The following is a 24,627-nucleotide window of genomic DNA, read 5'->3' on the forward strand; positions in this document are numbered from 1 at the left end:
TGACAGTTGCTACGAACCTAAGAAATTATGCTGACAGTGTTGTCGTGAGAGTTGATAGTAATTTCAAAATCATGCTAAAGTGATGTCATGAGAGTTGCTTATAAGCGAAGAATGATGCTACAGTGATGAAAGCAGAGTTGCTACGATGCTCAAATTGATGCTTCCAGCAATGTAGTGAGAGTTGCTACAAACCTCAAAATGATGCTACAGTGATGTCATGGGAGTTGCTACTAACCTAAGAAATGATGCTACAGTGATGAAATGAGAGTTGCTACAAATGTCAAAATGATGCGACAGTGATGTAGTGAGAGTTGCTACGAATCTCAAAATGATGCTGACAGTGATGTGGTGAGAGTTGATAGTCATTTCAAAATCACGCTAAAGTGATGTAATGAGAGTTGCTACATCCCTAAGAAATTATGCTACAGTGATGTGGTGAGAGTTGCTACATACCTAATAAATGATGCTACAGTGACGTGGTGAGAGTTGCTACGAACCTCAAAATGATGCTACAGTAAAGTCGTGACAGTTGCGACGATCCTCAAAATGATGCTAAAGTGATGGAATGAGAGTTGCGACAAACCTAAGAAGTGATGCTACAGTGATGTGGTGAGAGTTGATACTAATTTCAAAATAATGCTAAAGTGGTGTAGTGAGAGTTGCTACGAACCGCAAAATGATGCTCCAGTGATGTAATGAGAGTTGCGACTTACCTAAGAAATGATGCTACAGTGATGTGGTGAGAGTTGCTAAAAACCTAAGAAGTGATGCTTCAGTGAAGTGGTGAGAGTTGATAGTCATTTCAAAATAATGCTAAAGCGGTGTAATGAGATTTGATACTTCCCTAAGAAATGATGCTACAGTGATGTAGTGAGAGTTGCAACAAACCGCAAAATGATGCCTAAGTGATGTTATGAGGGTTGCTATTTACCAAAGAAATGATGCTACAGTGATGTGGTGAGAGTTGCTACGAACCTCAAAATGATACTACAGTGATGTAAGGAGAATTGCTACAAATGTCCAAATGATGCCAGAGTGAAGTAATGAGAGTTGCTACAAACCTAAGAAATGATGCTACAGTGATGTAATGAGAATTGCTAAAAATGTCCAAATGATGCTACAGTGATGTGGTGAGAGTTCATAGTAATTTCAAAATCATGCTAAAGTGATGTAATGAGAGTTGCTACTTACCTAAGAAATGATGCTACAGTGATGTGGTGAGAGTTGCTACGAACCTCAAAATGATGCTACAGTGATGTAATGAGAGTTGCTACGAATCTCAAAATGATGCGACAGTGATGTCGCGAGATTTGCGACTGTCCTCAAAATGATGCGACAGTGATGTAGTGAGAGTTGCTACGATCCTCAAAATGATGCGACAGTGATGTGGTGAGAGCTGCTACGATCCTCAAAATGAGGTGGCAATAATGTAGTGAGAGTTGATACTAATCTCAAAATGATGCTGACAGTGATGTGGTGAGGGTTGATAGTAATTTCAAAATCACGCTAAAGTGATGTAATGAGAGTTGCTACATACCTAAGAAATGATGCTACAGTGATGTGGTGAGAGTTGCTACTTATCTAATAAATGATGCCACAGTGACGTGGTGAGAGTTGCTACGAACCTCAAAATGATGCTACAGTAATGTCGTGAGAGTTGCTACTATCCTCAAAATGATGCTAAAGTGATGTAATGAGAGTTGCGACAAACCTAAGAAGTGATGCTACAGTGATGTGGTGAGAGTTGATACTAATTTCAAAATAATGCTAAAGTAGTGTAGTGAGAGTTGCTACGAATCACAAAATGATGCTACAGTGATGTAATGAGAGTTGCTACTTACCTAAGAAATGATGCTACAGTGATGTGGTGAGAGTTGCTACGAACCTCAAAATGATGCTACAGTGATGTAATGAGAGTTGCTAGGAAACTCAAAATGATGCTCCAGTAATGTCGTGAGAGTTGCGACTATCCTAAAAATGATGCTACAGTGATGTAAGGAGAGTTGCTACAAATGTACAAATGATGCTAGAGTGATGTAATGAGAGTTGCTACAAACCTAAGAAATGATGCTACAGTGATGTAATGAGAGTTGCTACAAACCTAAGAAATGATGCTACAGTGATGTGGTGAGAGTTGATAGTAATTTCAAAATCACGCTAAAGTGATGTAATGAGAGTTGCTACTTACCGAAGAAATGATGCTACAGTGATGTGGTGAGAGTTGCGACGAACCTTAAAATGATGCTAAAGTGATGTAATGAGAGTTGCTACGAATCTCAAAATGATGCTACAGTGATGTAATGAGAGTTGCTATCTACCTAAGAAATGATGCTACAGTGATGTGGTGACAGTTGCTACGAACCTCAAAATGATGCTACAGTGATGTAATGAGAGTTGCTAGGAATCTCAAAATGATGCTCCAGTAATGTCGTGACAGTTGCGACTATCCTCAAAATGATGCGACAGTGATGTAATGAGAGTTGCTAAAAATGTCCAAATGATGCCACAATGATGTGGTGAGAGTTCATAGTAATTTCAAAATCATGCTAAAGTGATGTAATGAGAGTTGCTACTTACCTAAGAAATGATGCTACAGTGATGTGGTGAGAGTTGCTACGAACCTCAAAATGATGCTACAGTGATGGAATGAGAGTTGCTACGAATCTCAAAATGATGCGACAGTGATGTCGTGAGAGCTGCTACGATCCTCAAAATGATGCTACAGTGATGTGGTGAGAGTTGATACTAAATTCAAAATAATGCTTCAGTGGTGTAGTGAGAGTTGCTACGAACCGCAAAATGATGCTACAGTGATGTAATGAGAGTTGCTATTACCTAAGAAATGATGCTACAGTGATGTGGTGAGAGTTGCTACGAACCTCAAAATGATGGGACAGTGATGTAATGAGAGTTGCTAAAAATGTCCAAATGATGCTACAGAGATGGAATGAGAGTTGCTACAAACCGAAGAAATGATGCTACAGTGATGTGGTGAGAGTTGATAGTAATTTCAAAATCATGCAAAGGTGATGTAATGAGAGTTGCTACTTACCTAAGAAATGATGCTACAGTGATGTGGTGAGAGTTGCTACGAACCTCAAAATGATGCTACAGTTATGTAATGAGAGTTGCTACGAATCTCAAAATGATGCGACAGTGATATCGCGAGAGTTGCGACTATCCTCAAAATGAGGTGGCAGTTATGTAGTGAGAGTTGATACTAATCTCAAAATGATGCTGACAGTGATGTGGTGAGAGTTGATAGTAATTTCAAAATCACGCTAAAGTGATGTAATGAGAGTTGCTACTTACCTAAGAAATGATGCAACAGTGATGTAGTGAGAGTTGCTACGATCCTCAAAATGATGCTAAAGTGATGTAATGAGAGTTGCGACAAACCTAAGAAGTGATGCTACAGTGCATTGCTGCTTACCTAAGAAATGATGCTACAGTGATGTGGTGAGAGTTGCGACTATCCTCAAAATGATGCGACAGTGATGTCGTGAGAGTTGCTACGAACCTCAAAATGATGCTACAGTGATGTAATGAGAGTTGCTAGGAATCTCAAAATGATGCTCCAGTAATGTCGTGAGAGTTGCTACGAACCTCAAAATGATGCTACAGTGATGTGGTGAGAGTTGATAGTAATTTCAAAATCACGCTAAAGTGATGTAATGAGAGTTGCTACTTACCTAAGAAATTATGCTACAGTGATGTAGGGAGAGCTGATACTAATCTCAAAATGATGCTTACAGTGATGTGGTGAGAGTTGCTACAATCCTCAAAATGATGCTACAGTGATGTCATGAGAGTTGCTAGGAATCTCAAAATGATGCTCCAGTAATGTTGTGAGAGTTGCGACTATCCTAAAAATGATGCTACAGTGATGTGGTGAGAGTTGCTACGAATCTCAAAATGATGCTACAGTGATGTAATGAGAGTTGCTACGAATCTCAAAATGATGCGACAGTGATGTCGCGAGAGTTGTGACTATCCTCAAAATGAGGTGGCAGTTATGTAGTGAGAGTTGATACTAATCTCAAAATGATGCTGACAGTGATGTGGTGAGAGTTGATGGTAATTTCAAAATCACGCTAAAGTGATGTAATGAGAGTTGCTACTTACCTAAGAAATGATGCAACATTGATGTAGTGAGAGTTGCTACGATCCTCAAAATGATGCTAAAGTGATGTAATGAGAGTTGCGACAAACCTAAGAAGTGATGCTACAGTGCATTGCTGCTTACCTACGAAATGATGCTACAGTGATGTGGTGAGAGTTGCGACTATCGTCAAAACGATGCTCCAGTAATGTCGTGAGAGTTGCTACGAACCTCAAAATGATGCTACAGTGATGTGGTGAGAGTTGCAACGAATCTCAAAATGATGCTACAATAATATCGCAAGAGTTGCGACTATCCTCAAAATGATGCGACAGTGATGTAGTGAGAGTTGCTACGATCCTCAAAATGATGCGACAGTGATCTGGTGAGAGTTGCTACGATCCTCAAAATGAGGTGGCAGTTATGTAGTGAGAGTTGATACTAATCTCAAAATGATGCTGACAGTGATGTGGTGAGAGTTGATAGTAATTTCAAAATCACGCTAAAGTGATGTAATGAGAGTTGCTAGGAATCTCAAAATGATGCTCCAGTAATGTCGTGACAGTTGCGACTATCCTCAAAATGATGCGACAGTGATGTAATGAGAGTTGCTAAAAATGTCCAAATGATGCCACAATGATGTGGTGAGAGTTCATAGTAATTTCAAAATCATGCTAAAGTGATGTAATGAGAGTTGCTACTTACCTAAGAAATGATGCTACAGTGATGTGGTGAGAGTTGCTACGAACCTCAAAATGATGCTACAGTGATGGAATGAGAGTTGCTACGAATCTCAAAATGATGCGACAGTGATGTCGTGAGAGCTGCTACGATCCTCAAAATGATGCTACAGTGATGTGGTGAGAGTTGATACTAAATTCAAAATAATGCTACAGTGGTGTAGTGAGAGTTGCTACGAACCGCAAAATGATGCTACAGTGATGTAATGAGAGTTGCTATTACCTAAGAAATGATGCTACAGTGATGTGGTGAGAGTTGCTACGAACCTCAAAATGATGGGACAGTGATGTAATGAGAGTTGCTATTACCTAAGAAATGATGCTACAGTGATGTGGTGAGAGTTGCTACGAACCTCAAAATGATGGGACAGTGATGTAATGAGAGTTGCTAAAAATGTCCAAATGATGCTACAGAGATGGAATGAGAGTTGCTACAAACCGAAGAAATGATGCTACAGTGATGTGGTGAGAGTTGATAGTAATTTCAAAATCATGCAAAGGTGATGTAATGAGAGTTGCTACTTACCTAAGAAATGATGCTACAGTGATGTGGTGAGAGTTGCTACGAACCTCAAAATGATGCTACAGTTATGTAATGAGAGTTGCTACGAATCTCAAAATGATGCGACAGTGATATCGCGAGAGTTGCGACTATCCTCAAAATGAGGTGGCAGTTATGTAGTGAGAGTTGATACTAATCTCAAAATGATGCTGACAGTGATGTGGTGAGAGTTGATAGTAATTTCAAAATCACGCTAAAGTGATGTAATGAGAGTTGCTACTTACCTAAGAAATGATGCAACAGTGATGTAGTGAGAGTTGCTACGATCCTCAAAATGATGCTAAAGTGATGTAATGAGAGTTGCGACAAACCTAAGAAGTGATGCTACAGTGCATTGCTGCTTACCTAAGAAATGATGCTACAGTGATGTGGTGAGAGTTGCGACTATCCTCAAAATGATGCGACAGTGATGTCGTGAGAGTTGCTACGAACCTCAAAATGATGCTACAGTGATGTAATGAGAGTTGCTAGGAATCTCAAAATGATGCTCCAGTAATGTCGTGAGAGTTGCTACGAACCTCAAAATGATGCTACAGTGATGTGGTGAGAGTTGATAGTAATTTCAAAATCACGCTAAAGTGATGTAATGAGAGTTGCTACTTACCTAAGAAATTATGCTACAGTGATGTAGGGAGAGCTGATACTAATCTCAAAATGATGCTTACAGTGATGTGGTGAGAGTTGCTACAATCCTCAAAATGATGCTACAGTGATGTCATGAGAGTTGCTAGGAATCTCAAAATGATGCTCCAGTAATGTTGTGAGAGTTGCGACTATCCTAAAAATGATGCTACAGTGATGTGGTGAGAGTTGCTACGAATCTCAAAATGATGCTACAGTGATGTAATGAGAGTTGCTACGAATCTCAAAATGATGCGACAGTGATGTCGCGAGAGTTGCGACTATCCTCAAAATGAGGTGGCAGTTATGTAGTGAGAGTTGATACTAATCTCAAAATGATGCTGACAGTGATGTGGTGAGAGTTGATGGTAATTTCAAAATCACGCTAAAGTGATGTAATGAGAGTTGCTACTTACCTAAGAAATGATGCAACATTGATGTAGTGAGAGTTGCTACGATCCTCAAAATGATGCTAAAGTGATGTAATGAGAGTTGCGACAAACCTAAGAAGTGATGCTACAGTGCATTGCTGCTTACCTACGAAATGATGCTACAGTGATGTGGTGAGAGTTGCGACTATCGTCAAAACGATGCTCCAGTAATGTCGTGAGAGTTGCTACGAACCTCAAAATGATGCTACAGTGATGTGGTGAGAGTTGCAACGAATCTCAAAATGATGCTACAATAATATCGCAAGAGTTGCGACTATCCTCAAAATGATGCGACAGTGATGTAGTGAGAGTTGCTACGATCCTCAAAATGATGCGACAGTGATCTGGTGAGAGTTGCTACGATCCTCAAAATGAGGTGGCAGTTATGTAGTGAGAGTTGATACTAATCTCAAAATGATGCTGACAGTGATGTGGTGAGAGTTGATAGTAATTTCAAAATCACGCTAAAGTGATGTAATGAGAGTTGCTAGGAATCTCAAAATGATGCTCCAGTAATGTCGTGACAGTTGCGACTATCCTCAAAATGATGCGACAGTGATGTAATGAGAGTTGCTAAAAATGTCCAAATGATGCCACAATGATGTGGTGAGAGTTCATAGTAATTTCAAAATCATGCTAAAGTGATGTAATGAGAGTTGCTACTTACCTAAGAAATGATGCTACAGTGATGTGGTGAGAGTTGCTACGAACCTCAAAATGATGCTACAGTGATGGAATGAGAGTTGCTACGAATCTCAAAATGATGCGACAGTGATGTCGTGAGAGCTGCTACGATCCTCAAAATGATGCTACAGTGATGTGGTGAGAGTTGATACTAAATTCAAAATAATGCTACAGTGGTGTAGTGAGAGTTGCTACGAACCGCAAAATGATGCTACAGTGATGTAATGAGAGTTGCTATTACCTAAGAAATGATGCTACAGTGATGTGGTGAGAGTTGCTACGAACCTCAAAATGATGGGACAGTGATGTAATGAGAGTTGCTAAAAATGTCCAAATGATGCTACAGAGATGGAATGAGAGTTGCTACAAACCGAAGAAATGATGCTACAGTGATGTGGTGAGAGTTGATAGTAATTTCAAAATCATGCAAAGGTGATGTAATGAGAGTTGCTACTTACCTAAGAAATGATGCTACAGTGATGTGGTGAGAGTTGCTACGAACCTCAAAATGATGCTACAGTTATGTAATGAGAGTTGCTACTTTCCTAAGAAATGATGCTACAGTGATGTGGTGAGAGTTGCTACGAACCTCAAAATGATGCTACAGTTATGTAATGAGAGTTGCTACGAATCTCAAAATGATGCGACAGTGATGTCGCGAGAGTTGCGACTATCCTCAAAATGAGGTGGCAGTTATGTAGTGAGAGTTGATACTAATCTCAAAATGATGCTGACAGTGATGTGGTGAGAGTTGATAGTAATTTCAAAATCACGCTAAAGTGATGTAATGAGAGTTGTTACTTACCTAAGAAATGATGCAACCGTGATGTAGTGAGAGTTGCTACGATACTCAAAATGATGCTAAAGTGATGTAATGAGAGTTGCGACAAACCTAAGAAGTGATGCGACAGTGCATTGCTGCTTACCTAAGAAATGATGCTACAGTGATGTGGTGAGAGTTGCGACTATCCTCAAAATGATGCGACAGTGATGTAGTGAGAGTTGCTACGAACCTCAAAATGATGCTACAGTGATGTAATGGTAGTTGCTAGGAATCTCAAAATGATGCTCCAGTAATGTCGTGAGAGTTGCTACGAACCTCAAAATGATGCTACAGTGATGTGGTGAGAGTTGATAGTAATTTCAAAATCACGCTAAAGTGATGTAATGAGAGTTGCTACTTACCTAAGAAATTATGCTACAGTGATGTAGGGAGAGCTGATACTAATCTCAAAATGATGCTTACAGTGATGTGGTGAGAGTTGCTACAATCCTCAAAATGATGCTACAGTGATGTCATGAGAGTTGCTAGGAATCTTAAAATGATACTCCAGTAATGTCGTGAGAGTTGCGACTATCCTAAAAATGATGCTACAGTGATGTGGTGAGAGTTGCTACGAACCTCAAAATGATGCTACAGTGATGTAATGAGAGTTGCTACGAATCTCAAAATGATGCTGACAGTGATGTGGTGAGAGTTGATAGTAATTTCAAAATCACGCTAAAGTGATGTAATGAGAGTTGCTACTTACCTAAGAAATGATGCAACAGTGATGTAGTGAGAGTTGCTACGATCCTCAAAATGATGCTAAAGTGATGTAATGAGAGTTGCGACAAACCTAAGAAGTGATGCTACAGTGCATTGCTGCTTACCTAAGAAATGATGCTACAGTGATGTGGTGAGAGTTGCGACTATTGTCAAAATGATGCTCCAGTAATGTCGTGAGAGTTGCTACGAACCTCAAAATGATGCTACAGTGATGTGGTGAGAGTTGCAACGAATCTCAAAATGATGCTACAGTAATATCGCGAGAGTTGCGACTATCCTCAAAATGATGCGACAGTGATTTAGTGAGAGTTGCTACGATCCTCAAAATGAGGTGGCAGTTATGTAGTGAGAGTTGATACTAATCTCAAAATGATGCTGACAGTGATGTGGTGAGAGTTGATAGTAATTTCAAAATCACGCTAAAGTGATGTAATGAGAGTTGCTACTTACCTAAGAAATTATGCTACAGTGATGTAGGGAGAGCTGATCCTAATCTCAAAATGATGCTTACATTTATGTGGTGAGAGTTGCTACAATCCTCAAATGATGCTACAGTGATGTTATGACAGTTGCTACTAACCTAAGAAATTTTGCTGACAGTGTTGTGGTGAGAGTTGATAGTAATTTCAAAATCATGCTAAAGTGATGTAATGAGAGTTGCTACTAACCTAAGAAATTATGCTGACAGTGTTGTGGTGAGAGTTGATAGTAATTTCAAAATCATACTAAAGTGATGTAATGAGAGTTGCTTATAACCGAAGAAATGATGCTACAGTGATGTAGGCAGAGTTGCTACGATGCTCAAATTGATGTTTCCAGTAATGTAGTGAGAGTTGCTACTTACCTAAGAAATGATGCTACAGTGATGTCATGGGAGTTGCTACTAACCTAAGAAATGATGCTACAGTGATGAAATGAGAGTTGCTACAATTGTCAAAATGATATGACAGTAATGTCGTGAGAGTTGCGACTATCCTCAAAATGATGCGACAGTGATGTAGTGAGAGTTGCTACGATCCAAAAAATGATGCTACAGTGATGTTATGACAGTTGCTACTAACCTAAGAAATTATGCTGACAGTGTTGTGGTGAGAGTTGATAGTAATTTCAAAATCATGCTAAAGTGATGTCATGAGAGTTGCTTATAACCGAAGAAATGATGCCACAGTGATGTAAGCAGAGTTGCTACGATGCTCAAATTGATGCTTCCAGTCGATCCTTAAAATGAGGTGGCAGTGATGTAGTGAGAGTTGATACGAATCTCAAAATGAAGCTGACAGTGATGTGGTGAGAGTTGATAGTAATTTCAAAATCACCCTAAAGTGATGTAATGAGAGTTGCTACATATCTAAGAAATGATGCTACAGTGATGTGGTGAGAGTTGCAACTTACCTAATAAATGATGCTACAGTAATGTCTTGAGAGTTGCTACGATCCTCAAAATGATGCTAAAGTGATGTAATGAGAGTTGCGACAAACCTAAGAAGTGATGCTACAGTGATGTGGTGAGAGTTGATACTAATTTCAAAATAATGTTAAAGTGGTGTAGTGAGAGTTGCTACGAACCGCAAAATGATGCTACAGTGATGTAATGAGAGTTGCTACTTTCCTAAGAAATGATTCTACAGTGATGTGGTGAGAGTTGCTAGGAATTTCAAAATGATGCTCCAGTAATGTCTTGAGAGTTGCGACTATCCTCAAAATGATGCGACAGTGATGTAATAAGAGTTGCTACAAATGTCCAAATGATGCTAGAGTGATGTAATGAGAGTTGCTACTAACCTAAGAAATGATGCTACAGTGATGTAATGAGAGTTGCTACAAATGTCCAAATGATGCTAGAGTGATGTAATGAGAGTTGCTACAAACCTCAAAATGATGCTACAGTGATGTGGTGAGAGTTGCTACGAACCTCAAAATGATGCTACAGTGATGAAATGAGAGTTGCTACGAATCTCAAAATGATGCTACAGTGATGTAATGAGAGTTGCTACGAATCTCAAAATGATGCTACAGTAATGTCGCGAGAGTTGCGACTATCCTCAAAATGATGCGACAGTGATGTAGTAAGAGTTGCTACGATCCTCAAAATGATGCGACAGTGATGTAATGAGAGTTGCTACGAATCTCAAAATGATGCTACAGTAATGTCGCGAGAGTTGCGACTATCCTCAAAATGATGCGACAGTGATGTAGTGAGAGTTGCTACGATCCTTAAAATGAGGTGGCAGTGATGTAGTGAGAGTTGATACGAATCTCAAAATGAAGCTGACAGTGATGTGGTGAGAGTTGATAGTAATTTCAAAATCACGCTAAAGTGATTTAATGAGAGTTGCTACATACCTAAGAAATTATGCTACAGTGATGTGGTGAGAGTTGCTAGAAACCTCAAAATGATGCTACAATGATGTAATGAGAGTTGCTACGAATCTCAAAATGATGCGACAGTAATGTCCTGAGAGTTGCGACTATCCTCAAAATGATGCTAAAGTGATGTAATGAGAGTTGCGACCAACCTAAGAAATGATGCTACATTGATGTGGTGAGAGCTGCTATGATCCTCAAAATGAGGTGGCAGTTATGTAGTGAGAGTTGCTACTAATCTCAAAATCATGCTAAAGTGATGTAATGAGAGTTGCTACTTACCTAAGAAATGATGCTACAGTGATGTGGTGAGAGTTGCTCCTATCCTAAAAATGATGTGACAGTGATGCGACAATTGCGATGAAGCTCATAATGAAACTACAGTGATGTATTGAGAGTTGCTTAAAACCTAAAAATGATGTTGAAAGTGATGTAGTGAGAGTTGCTTAAAACCTCAAAACGATGCTGCAGTGATCTCATAAGAATTGCTTCTAACCAAAGAAATGATGCTCAAGTGATGTGGTGAGAGTTGCTAAATACCTGAAAATGATGCTACAGTGATGTAGTGAGAGTTGCTACGAATCTCAAAATGATGCTACAGTGATGTAATGAGAGTTGCTACGAATCTCAAAATGATGCGACAGTGATGTGGCAAGAGTTGCGACTATCCTCAAAATGATGCTACAGTGATGTAATGAGAGTTGCTACTTACCTAAGAAATGATGCTCCAGTGATGTGGTGAGAGTTGCGACTATCCTCAAAATGATGCGACAGTGATGTAATGAGAGTTGCTACAAATGTCCAAATGATGCTAGAGTGATGTGGTGAGAGTTGCTACGAACCTCAAAATGATGCTACAGTGATGTGGTGAGAGTTGCTACGAACCTCAAAATGATGCTACAGTGATGTAATGAGAGTTGCTACGAATCTCAAAATGATGCTACAGTAATGTCGCGAGAGTTGAGACTATCCTCAAAATGATGCGACAGTGATGTAGTAAGAGTTGCTACGATCCTCAAAATGAGGTGGCAGTGATGTAGTGAGAGTTGATACGAATCTCAAAATGATGCGACAGTGATGTATTGAGAGTTGCGACTATCCTCAAAATGATGCTCAAGTGATGTAATGAGAGTTGCGACAAACCTAAGAAATGATGCTCAAGTGATGTGGTGAGAGTTGCTACTAACCTCAAAATGATGCAGGGTGACTTTGTGGAAAGTCTTGCACTCCCAACACATTCATTCTCATGAATGCAGTGACAGGTCAGAGCCAAGGGACCCTCCATGTCCACAGATGTCCACATGGCAGCTGGACTTCCTTTTTCACTCCTTCCCGTTCCTCCTGGTACTTTTTGGCCACCGTTTGTTTGATGGTCTGAAAATGACACCCAGAGTAAATCAATACATTGAAATTAGAGATGAAATAAACTGGAGATATCAACGACTGCTTTAGATCATTTCCACACAAACCTTTCTGGTTGGCAAACATATGAGGCTCAAGGACCTGAACCAGTTCCCTGAACCCTTCCCTCTCAACAGTGCTGAGGGGCTGGCAGTCCTTCAGGATCAAATTCAGCAGAGCCTCATCCAGCATCTGCTTCCTGGAAGCTGGATGGTTAAAGATGAAGGAGAGAAGAAATGAAGAGGAATTAATGATCAATGAAGCAACTGTGAGTCAGTTGGAGAGTGGCTGTATACCTGAGTTCATCCTGGTGGATCTGGGACTTCATTCTCATGCCTGGCCCCATCATGCCTCAGCACTGAAGAGGTGCTTTTGTTGAGATGAGACGCTTCTGTCCAACAAATGCGACATTCAACCTGCAGAAAAGAACATGAGTACTCAGCTAAAAGTTCCTTTCTTCATGGTGACTGGTGTTTCTTAGTCTTAGACCACCAGGTTTCCAATGAGGTGTATCGGATACGTCGTTGTGTGCCGCTGAAATCCGTCCAATTCCGGCGTTGTTTCCTCATGAAATGTGTTTGCCTTAAAGCTCATTAAAGTGTTGAACCGCAATATCGTTCACCATAACTTAGTCAACTTCAAGATAACCTACTTCTACATTCCAGTCCCGGCTGCTCCTGTTCTGCTGCAGTCCAGAAAACAACAACCCGATACAATTGGCGCTCCTTCCCACAGCTCCGGCCCGGATCCGCATGGTTCCGCTGACTGACTGTGAGACGCGCTCCCTCCAGGGTGGCACAGCCCGATGGGGGTCCTTATCTGGCACGGGGGCGTAAAACAGGTGCGACTGGAAAGCCTGGTTTATTCTGAGTCGAGGGAACGCGTTGCTCTGCAATACACCGCCAAGCCGCTAGGGGGTGTGGCTTTGTCTTTGTATTGTTTACGGGGCTCTTGTCGGATTCCTTGGTTTTCTTCCGGTCACAGACAACAATTGTTGGCCATTTGTCAGTCTTTGTAGTGCCGCGAAGAGGCGTTGTAGAGGTGGTCGTACTTGAGCACCTCCTCGATAATCCTTTCTTCAGCTTGGTCCATTTTTTCTTGGAGCTTTTACCACGGAAACTTCGAAAATGGCGGTGTTGTGCTGCGACTGAACCGGAAATGACGTTTTGGGCGGACCAATCACAGTCCTCGACGTTAACGTCACCACGCGTCGACGCGATGAGTAAGCAGGATTTTTTGGAGGCGCGTGTCAGGCTACAGCGTCTTTAGGGGTCTGCGTCGACGGCGGAGGTACGAATACTACTCGACACAGAAGTATAAATCAGGCTTAAATCAGGCTTTATCGTCCAACAGGAAGTTAGCATGTCAGGGATGAGACACGCTTATCGTCCAACAGGAAGTTAGCATGTCAGGGATGAGACACCCTGATCGTCCAACAGGAAGTTAGCATGTCAGGGATGAGACACCCTGATAGTCCAACAGGAAGTTAGCATCTCCATGGTTCCCTTGACCAGAAGCCAGTGGGATCGTTCCATTCTGACATCTTGATTGACATTTGTCCTTCTCTTAGCTTAATAGCTGGCAATCATTTGAAGAAAAACTTGATTAACTTTTTGTATTTTGATCTTCAGCTCATTTGCATACTTTTTTTAAAATTCTCCCCTTTTTGTCTTTTTTTTCTGCTGTTTTTAGCACAAAGTCCACCTGGTGCCTAAAGACCAGTTCAGCATGGACTACGTTGAACCTTCAGTCCGCTGCATCAGCACCCATGGACGGTTCCCCCCTGACAGGTGGATTCTGGTGAGGAATATTAGTGGGACAGCGCTCTTGTTAGAACGGTTCTGATCCACCTTCCCTCCCCCTGTAGCTCCTCCTGTGTCCCCTCAGCGCTCTTGTTAGAACGGTTCTGATCCACCTTCCCTCCCCCTGTAGCTCCTCCTGTGTCCCCTCAGCGCTCTTGTTAGAACGGTTCTGATCCACCTTCCCTCCCCCTGTAGCTCCTCCTGTGTCCCCTCAGCGCTCTTGTTAGAAGGGTTCTGATCCACCTTCCCTCCCCCTGTAGCTCCTCCTGTGTCCCCTCACGTTTCCAAACTCCCTCCCACTGGCTGGTGCTGAAGGAGGGCCAGAGCTCCTCCTACAGGAGCCCATCCTGGCCTCCCCCGCTGCAGCTCCTCCACTGCCGTCCCACCAGAGAGATGAGCCCCCTGGTTCAGAGGTGACAGACCACCTCTGGGAGCAGACAACAGAGACCACATCAGGCTGGACTCCGTGCAGGTACGGAGGCTGACGGCTGCTGAGTGAGGGAGTTTACGACGCTCCCACCACTGCTGCTGGATCGATTGAACACATCTGGAATATTTAGATTTATTCTGGGTCAACATCTGCATCTGTTGAAGTCCTCAGTCTCCATGCAGGTGGTGTTGTTCCAGATAAAAGGTCTCAATAACAGCATCACTCCAGGTGAAACCATTCCAAAGAAGGCTCAGTGGAGCTGGCATATCAGCCCCCAATGGAAGCCTGCTGCTGCTGCCAAGCTCTCCATGTCATCATGGAAAAGTTGATTGTTCAACTCAATGTTTTTCCCATTGGGAGGAGATTTGTTGTTCCACCATGAAGTCTTTTCTGGTGATGAGTTTGTGTGTTGTAGTAGCATGAAGATATCTTGTTATCATGATCAACTCATCTGGCCTGGTGGAAGAACGCTGCTGTGTTTGGATTCAGACGAGTCAAATCTGAACCAGGGACTTGTAGTTTTATCCTCGGTCTCTGGACTCATAAAATGGAGACCGGCCCAGTTTGACACTTTTGAACTCCTCCATGATGTTCAAATCTCATGACTGAGATTCGTGATTGGAAACATCGGCGGTTCAGGAAAGAAAACATGTACCATTGAACATCGCTCTCATCCTTCTACTCAGAACGCTGCGGTGGACTCCACCGTGTCCAGGCTTTGGGCAGATACGTCTTCATCCTCCACCACCACCAGCCGCTCCACCCCACCCACCCTGTGCAGGTCTACATTACCAGGGTCGGATCTGGCAGGGTGGAGGATCTTTGATTCATCTTAGCTTTCCTGCTCCGGCTGTTTGAGAAACATTCAAATGGAGATGGTTGTTTGTGTCTTTCAGGCCACGCCAACGCCTCCTTCTGTCCCCACGCTTACGGCTGCCGAAACGTGCCGGCGTCTGAAAACCAGATCATTCTGGATGTGCCGGACCACCAGGTCCTCCTCACCTGCAGGTTCCTGCAGGCAGAGCCCTGTGGTGGTAGGTTTCCTGCTCCTCTGCTGGACTGATACCCTCTCCCTTTCCCCACACGTATCTGCTGTTTCTACTCTGTGCCTCCTTCTCCTCTGTCAGGCCTGGACTTCTTCCTTCTGTCTCTCCAGGATCACGTCCTGGTGGTGCCTGAGAGCAGCTCCAGCTCCAGCTCCCTGAACCAAGAACCACTGGAGAAATCTGAACACTTCATCAGCAACTGTGGCCTCAACAGCTTTCATGTCAAGTCGGTGTCTCTCAGCCTGAGTTGGTCCCTGTTCTGTATCCCTGAATGTTCTAGAGGAACTAAACTGGGCCTGACTGGGACGCTTCTGTCTGCTCAGATTTGGGTTGTGAATGCATTCAGATGTCATTTACAAGCATTGGAACTAAAGACTTGAGCCTCAAGAATATTTAGTTCTTGATTTACTTTCTCTTGCAGGGTTTCATTTTGTGCTAATTTTCTTTTGAAGATCTTTGTTTTTTTGTTGTCCTTCCATTGAGCAAGTTTGGCTAAGAACCTTTTCCCCACTAAACTAATTTTCCTAAAATGTCTCGCTAACATTTCCTTTTTCTCTGTCATCCCTCCTGTCCTTTGTCTCCATTCTGTCTCAGCTCAGCTGTGTCTCTTGGGCTCTCTTCAACAACGGCGCCCTGCCTTGTGCCTGCCATGAGGTTGGAGCTGAGAGTGACACCTGCGAGTCATTTGGTGGTCGGTGCCGCTGCAGGCCCCACGTGATTGGCCGAGACTGCTCCATGTGGGCCGCGGGCTGCTGGGGATTCCCCACTGCAGACGTGAGTGTCAGATTGGATAAATGATTAGTAATAAGGGCTTTTAATGATGAGTGAGAGGACGGACCAAACCAACCTGTCCAACCATCAGAGGACAGTTTGTTGTTCTAGTTTCAACTCTTACTACATCACTGTAAGCATCATTTTGAGTTCATTAGCAATTCTTCCTGAATCACTGTAGCATCATTTTTAGGTTACTCGCAACTTTCACTACATTACTGTTAGCATCATTTCGAGGTTATTAGCAACTTTCACTCCATTACTGTTAGCATCATTTTGAGTTCATTAGCAATTATTACAACATCACTGTCGCATCATTTTGAGGTTCGTAGCAACTCTTCCTACATGACTGTCAGCATCACTTTGAGGTTATTCGAAACTTTCTCTACATGACTGTTAGTATCATTTTGAGATCATTAGCATTTCTTCCGACATCACTGTCGCATTATTTGGAGGTTCGTAGCAACTCTTACTACATGACTGTAAGCATCACTTTGAGGTCATTTGAAACTTTCACTCAATTATTGTTAGCATCATTTCGAGTTCATTAGCAATTCTTATTACATCACTGTCGCATCATTTTGAGATCATCAGCAATTCTTATGACATCATTGTCGCATCATTTTGAGATCATTAGCAATTCTTACGACATCACTGTCACATTTTTTGGGGATCATTAGCAATTCTTCCGACATCACTGTCGCATTATTTTGAGGTTCGTAGCAACTCTTATTACATCACTGTCGCATCATTTTGAGATCGTTAGCAATTCTTGCGACATCACTTTCGCATTATTTTGAGGTTTGTAGCAACTCTAACTAAATGACTGTCAGCATCACTTGTGGTTATTATAAACTTTCACTACATTACTGTAAGCATCATTTTGAGGTTATTCAAAACTTTCACTTCCATACTGTTCGCATCATTTTGAGTTTATTTGCAATTCTTCCGACATCACTGTAGCATTATTTTGAGGTTCGTAGCAACTCTTACTACATGACTGTCAGCATCATTTTTAGGTTACTCGCAACTCACTACATTACTGTTAGCATCGTTTCGAGTTCATTAGCAATTCTTACTACATCACTGTCCCATCATTTCAGATCATAAGCAATTCTTACTACATCACTGTCACATCATTTTGAAGTTCGTAGTAACTCTTACTACATTACTGTTGCATTATTTTAAGGTTTGTAGCAACTCTTCCTACATGACTGTCAGTACATTTTGAGTTTATTGGCAACTTTCACTACATTACTGTTAGCATTATTTTGAGTTAATTAGCAATTCTTACTCCATCACTGTCGCATCATTTTGAGGTTTTTTGCAACTCTTACAACATGACTGTCAGCATCACTTTGAGGTTGTTCGAAACTTTCACTTCATTACTGTTAGCATCATTTTGAGTTCATTAGCAATTCTTACTCAAACACTGTCGCATCATTTTGAGGTTCGTAGCAACTTTTACTACATTACTGTCGCATTATTTTGAGGTTCGTAGCAACTCTTACTACATGACTGTCAGCATCACTTTGAGGTTGTTCGAAACTTTCACTACATTACTGTTAGCATCATTTTGAGTTCATTTGCAATTCTTACTACATCACTGTCCCATCATTTCAAATCATAAGCAATTCTTACTACATCACTGTCACATCATTTTGAAGTTCGTAGTAACTCTTACTACATTAGTGTTGCATTATTTTAAGGTTCGTAGCAACTCTTCCTACATGACTGTCAGCATCACTTTGAGGTTATTCGAAACTTTCACTACATTACAGTAAGCATCATTTTGAGTTCATTACAATTCTTACTACGTCACTGTCGCATCATTTTGAGTTCATTAGCAATTCTTACGACATCACTGTCGCATCATGTTGACATCATTACCGAGTCTTCTGAAATCACTCTCGCACTATTTTGAGGTTCATAGAAACTCTTACTACATTACTGTTGCATTATTTTTAGGTTCATAGAAACTCCTACTACATTACTGTCAGCTATACTTTGAGGTTATTCGAAACTTTCACTTCCATACTGTTAGCATCATTTTGAGTTCATTAGCAATTCTTACTACATCACTGTCGCATCATTTTGAGATCATTAGCAATTCTTCCAAAAATCACTGTCGCATTATTTTGAGGTTCGTAGCAACTCTTACTACATTACTGTCAGCATCACTTTGAGTTTATTAGCAACTATCACTACATTACTGTTAGCATCATTTTGAGTTTATTAGCAATTCATAGACATCACTGTAGCATTAAATTGAGGTTAGTTGCACCTCTTACTACATGACTGTCAGCATCACGTTGAGGTTGTTTGAAACACTTAATAAATTACTGTAAGCATCACTGAGTTTATTAGCAACTATCACTACATTACTGTTAGCATCATTTTGAGGTTAGAAGCAACTGTTACTACATGACTGACAGCATCACTTTGAGGTTGTTGGAAACACTTACTACATTACTGTAAGCATCACTGAGTTAATTAGCAACTATCACTACATTACTGTTAGCATCATTTTGAGTTTATTAGAAATGCTTCCGACATCACTGTCGCAATATTTTGAGGTTTGTAGCAACACTTACGACATGACTGTCAGCATCACTTTGAGGTTATTCGGAACTTTCACTCCATTACTGTTATCATCATTTTGAGTTCATTAGCAATTCTTACTACATCACTGTCGCATCAGTTTGAGATCATTTACAATTCTTTTGACATCACTGTCGCATTACTTTGAGGTTCGAAGCAACTCTTACTATATTACTGTCAGCATCACTTTGAGTTCATTAGCAACTATCACTACATTACTGTCAGCATCACTTTGAGTTCATGAGCAACTATCATACATTACTTTTAGCATCATTTTGAGGTTAGAATCAACTCTTACTACATGACTGTCAGCGTCACTTTGAGGTTGTTCGAAACACTTCCTACATTACTGTAAGCATCACTGAGTTGATGAGCAACTATCACTACATTACTGTTAGCATCATTTTAAGTACATCAGCAATTCTTCCGACATCACTGTCGCAATATTTTGAGGTTCGTAGAAACTTTTACTCCATTACTGTCGCATTATATTGAGGTTCGTAGCAACTTTTACTCCATTACTGTCGCATTATATTGAGGTTCGTAGCAACTCTTACTAAATGACTGTCAGCATCACTTTGAGGTTCTTCGAAACTCTTACTACATTACTGTAAGCATCACTGAGTTTCTTAGCAACTTTCACTACATTACTGTTAGCATCATCTTGAGTTCATTAGCAATTCTTTCGACATCACTGTCGCAATATTTTGAGGTTCGTAGCAACTTTTACTACATTACTTTCGCATAATTTTGAGGTTTGTAGCAACACTTACTACATGACTGTCAGCATCACTTTGAGGTTATTCGAAACTTTCACTCATTACAGTTAGCATCATTTTGAGTTCATTAGCAATTCTTACTACATCACTGTCGCATAATTTTGAGATCTTTAGCAATTCTTCTGACATCACTGTCGCATTATTTTGAGGTTCGTAGCAACTCTTACTACATGACTGTCAGCATCACTTTGAGGTTATTCGAAACACTTACTACATTACTGTAAGCATCACTGAGTTGATTAGCAACTATCACTACATTACTGTTAGCATCATTTTGAGTTCATTAGCAATTCTTCCGACATCACTGTCGCAATATTTTGAGGTTCGTAGCAACTTTTACTACATTACTGTCGCATTATTTTGAGGTTCGTAGCAACTCTTAGTACGTGACTGTCAGCATCACTTTGAGGTTATTCGAAACACTTACTACATTACTGTAAGCATCACTGAGTTGATTAGCAACTATCACTACATTACTGTTAGCATCATTTTGAGTTCATTAGCAATTCTTCCGACATCACTGTCGCAATATTTTGAGGTTCGTAGCAACTCTTTCTACATTATTGTTGCATTATTTTAAGGTTCGTAGCAACTCTTACTACATGACTGTCAGCATCTCTTTGAGGTTATTCGAAACTTTCACTCCATTACTGTTAGCATCATTTTGAGTTCATTAGCAGTTCTTCTGACATCACCGTCGCAATATTTTGAGGTTCGTATTAACTTTTACTACATTACAGTCGCATCATTTTGAGGTTCGTAGCAACTCTTAGTACATGACTTTCAGCATCACTTTGAGGTTATTCGAAACTTTCACTCCATTACTGTTAGCATCATTTTGAGATCATTACCAATTCTTCTGACATCACTGTCGCATCATTTTGAGATCTTTAGCAATTCTTATGACATCACTGTCGCATTATTTTGAGGTTCGTAGCAACTCTTACTACATGACTGTCAGCATCACTGAGGTTGTTCGAAACACTTACTACATTACTGTAAGCATCACTGAGTTGATTAGCAACTACCACTACATTACTGTTAGCATAATTTTGAGTTCATTAGCAGTTCTTCCGACATCACTGTCGCAATATTTTGAGGTTCGTATTAACTTTTACTACATGACTGTCGCATTATTTTGAGGTTCGTAGCAACACTTACTACATGACTGTCAGCATCACTTTGAGGTTATTCGAAAGTTTCACTGCATTACTGTTAGCATCATTTTGAGTTCATTAGCAATTCTTACTACATCACTGTCGCATCATTTTGAGTTCATTAGCAATTCTTACTACATCACTGTCGCATTATTTTGAGGTTCGTAGCAACTCTTACTACATGACTGTCAGCGTCACTTTGAGGTTATTCGAAACACTTACTACATTACTGTAAGCACCACTGAGTTGATTAGCAACTATCACTCCATTACTGTTAGCATCATTTTGAGTTCATTAGCAATTCTTCCGACATCACTGTCGCAATATTTTGAGGTTCGTAGCAACTTTTACTACATTACTGTCGCATTATTTTGAGGTTCGTAGCAACTCTTAGTACATGACTGTCAGCATCACTTTGAGGTTATTCGAAACACTTACTACATGACTGTCAGCATCACTTTGAGGTTATTCGAAAGTTTCACTCCCTTACTGTTAGCATCATTTTGAGTTCATTAGCAATTCTTATTACATCACTGTCGCATCATTTTGAGTTCATTAGCAATTCTTACTACATCACTGTCGCATTATTTTGAGGTTCGTAGCAACTCTTACTACATGACTGTCAGCATCACTTTGAGGTTATTCGAAACACTTACTACATGACTGTCAGCATCACTTTGAGGTTATTCGAAACACTTACTACATTACTGTAAGCATCACTGAGTTGATTAGCAACTATCACTACATTACTGTTAGCATCATTTTGAGTTCATTAGCAATTCTTCCGACATCACTGTCGCAATATTTTGAGGTTCGTAGCAACTTTTACTACATTACTGTCACATTATTTTGAGGTTCGTAGCAACTCTTACGACATTATTGTTGCATTATTTTAAGGTTCGTAGCAGCTCTTACTACATTACTGTCAGCATCACTTTGAGTTTATTAGCAACTATCACTACATTACTGTTAGCATCATTTTGACTTCATGAGCAATTCTCACGACATCACTGTAGCATTGAATTGAGTTCATTAGCAACTCTTACTAAATGACTGTCAGCATCAGTTTGAGGTTGTTCGAAACTCTTACTACATTACTGTAAGCATCATTTTGAGTTTCTTAGCAACTTTCACTACATTACTGTTAGCATCATTTTGAGTTCATTAGCAATTCTTCCGACATCACTGTCGCAATATTTTGAGGTTCGTAGCAACTTTTACTACATTACTGTCGCATTATTTTGAGGTTCGTAGCAACTCTTACTACATGACTGTCAGCATCTCTTTGAGGTTATTCGAAACTTTCACTCATTACAGTTAGCATCATTTTGAGTTCATTAGCAATTCTTACTACATCACTGTCACATAATTTTGAGATCTTTAGCAATTCTTCTGACATCACTGTCGCATTATTTTGAGGTTCGTAGCAACTCTTACTACATGACTGTCAGCATCACTTTGAGGTTATTCGAAACACTTACTACATTACTGTAAGCATCACTGAGTTTATTAGCAACTATCACTACATTACTGTTAGCATCATTTTGAGTTCATTAGCAATTCTTCCGACATCACTGTCGCAATATTTTGAGGTTCGTAGCAACTTTTACTACATTACTGTCGCATTTTTTTGAGGTTCGTAGCAACTCTTAGTACGTGACTGTCAGCATCACTTTGAGGTTATTCGAAACACTTACTACATTACTGTAAGCATCACTGAGTTGATGAGCAACTATCACTACATTACTGTTAGCATCATTTTGAGTTCATTAGCAATTCTTCTGACATCACTGTCGTAATATTTTGAGGTTCGTAGCAACTTTTACTACATTACTATCACATTATTTTGAGGTTCGTAGCAACTCTTACGACATTATTGTTGCATTATTTTAAGGTTCGTAGCAGCTCTTACTACATTACTGTAAGCATCACTGAGTTGATTAGCAACTATCACTACATTACTGTTAGCATCATTTTGAGTTCATTAGCAATTCTTCCGACATCACTGTCGCAATATTTTGAGGTTCGTAGCAACTCTTTCTACATTATTGTTGCATTATTTTAAGGTTCGTAGCAACTCTTACTACATGACTGTCAGCATCACTTTGAGGTTATTCGAAACTTTCACTCCATTACTGTTAGCATCATTTTGAGTTCACTAGCAATTCTTACTACATCACTGTCGCATCATTTTGAGATCATTAGCAATTCTTCTGACATCACTGTCACATTATTTTGAGGTTCGTTGCAACTCTTGCTACATGACTGTCAGCATCACTTTGAGGTTATTCGAAACACTTACTACATTACTGTAAGCATCACTGAGTTGATTAGCAACTATCACTACATTACTGTTAGCATCATTTTTAGTTCATTAGCAGTTCTTCTGACATCACCGTCGCAATATTTTGAGGTTCGTATTAACTTTTACTACATTACAGTCGCATCATTTTGAGGTTCGTAGCAACTCTTAGTACATGACTTTCAGCATCACTTTGAGGTTATTCGAAACGTTCACTCCATTACTGTTTGCATCATTTTGAGATCATTACCAATTCTTCTGACATCACTGTCGCATCATCTTGAGATCTTGAGCAATTCTTATGACATCACTGTCGCATTATTTTGAGGTTCGTAGCAACTCTTACTACATGACTGTCAGCATCACTGAGGTTGTTCGAAACACTTACTACATTACTGTAAGCATCACTGAGTTGATTAGCAACTATCACTACATTACTGTTAGCATCATTTTGAGTTCATTAGCAGTTCTTCCGACATCACTGTCGCAATATTTTGAGGTTCGTATTAACTTTTACTACATTACTGTCGCATTATTTTGAGGTTCGTAGCAACACTTACTACATGACTGTCAGCATCACTTTGAGGTTATTCGAAAGTTTCACTCCATTACTGTTATCATCATTTTGAGTTCATTAGCAATTCTTACTACATCACTGTCGCATCAGTTTGAGATCATTTACAATTCTTTTGACATCACTGTCGCATTACTTTGAGGTTCGAAGCAACTCTTACTATATTACTGTCAGCATCACTTTGAGTTCATTAGCAACTATCACTACATTACTGTCAGCATCACTTTGAGTTCATGAGCAACTATCATACATTACTTTTAGCATCATTTTGAGGTTAGAATCAACTCTTACTACATGACTGTCAGCGTCACTTTGAGGTTGTTCGAAACACTTACTACATTACTGTAAGCATCACTGAGTTGATGAGCAACTATCACTACATTACTGTTAGCATCATTTTAAGTACATTAGCAATTCTTCCGACATCACTGTCGCAATATTTTGAGGTTCGTAGAAACTTTTACTCCATTACTGTCGCATTATATTGAGGTTCGTAGCAACTTTTACTCCATTACTGTCGCATTATATTGAGGTTCGTAGCAACTCTTACTACATGACTGTCAGCATCACTTTGAGTTTATTAGCAACTATCACTACATTACTGTTCGCATCATTTTGAGTTTATGAGCAATTCTCACGACATCACTGTAGCATTGAATTGAGTTCATGAGCAACTCTTACTAAATGACTGTCAGCATCACTTTGAGGTTC

Source organism: Aulostomus chinensis, chromosome 1, assembly GCF_037954235.1.
Source record: "Aulostomus chinensis isolate RoL2024-O1b breed Wild chromosome 1, RoL_Achi_v1.0, whole genome shotgun sequence".
In the NCBI taxonomy this organism is placed as follows: Eukaryota; Metazoa; Chordata; class Actinopteri; order Syngnathiformes; family Aulostomidae; genus Aulostomus; species Aulostomus chinensis.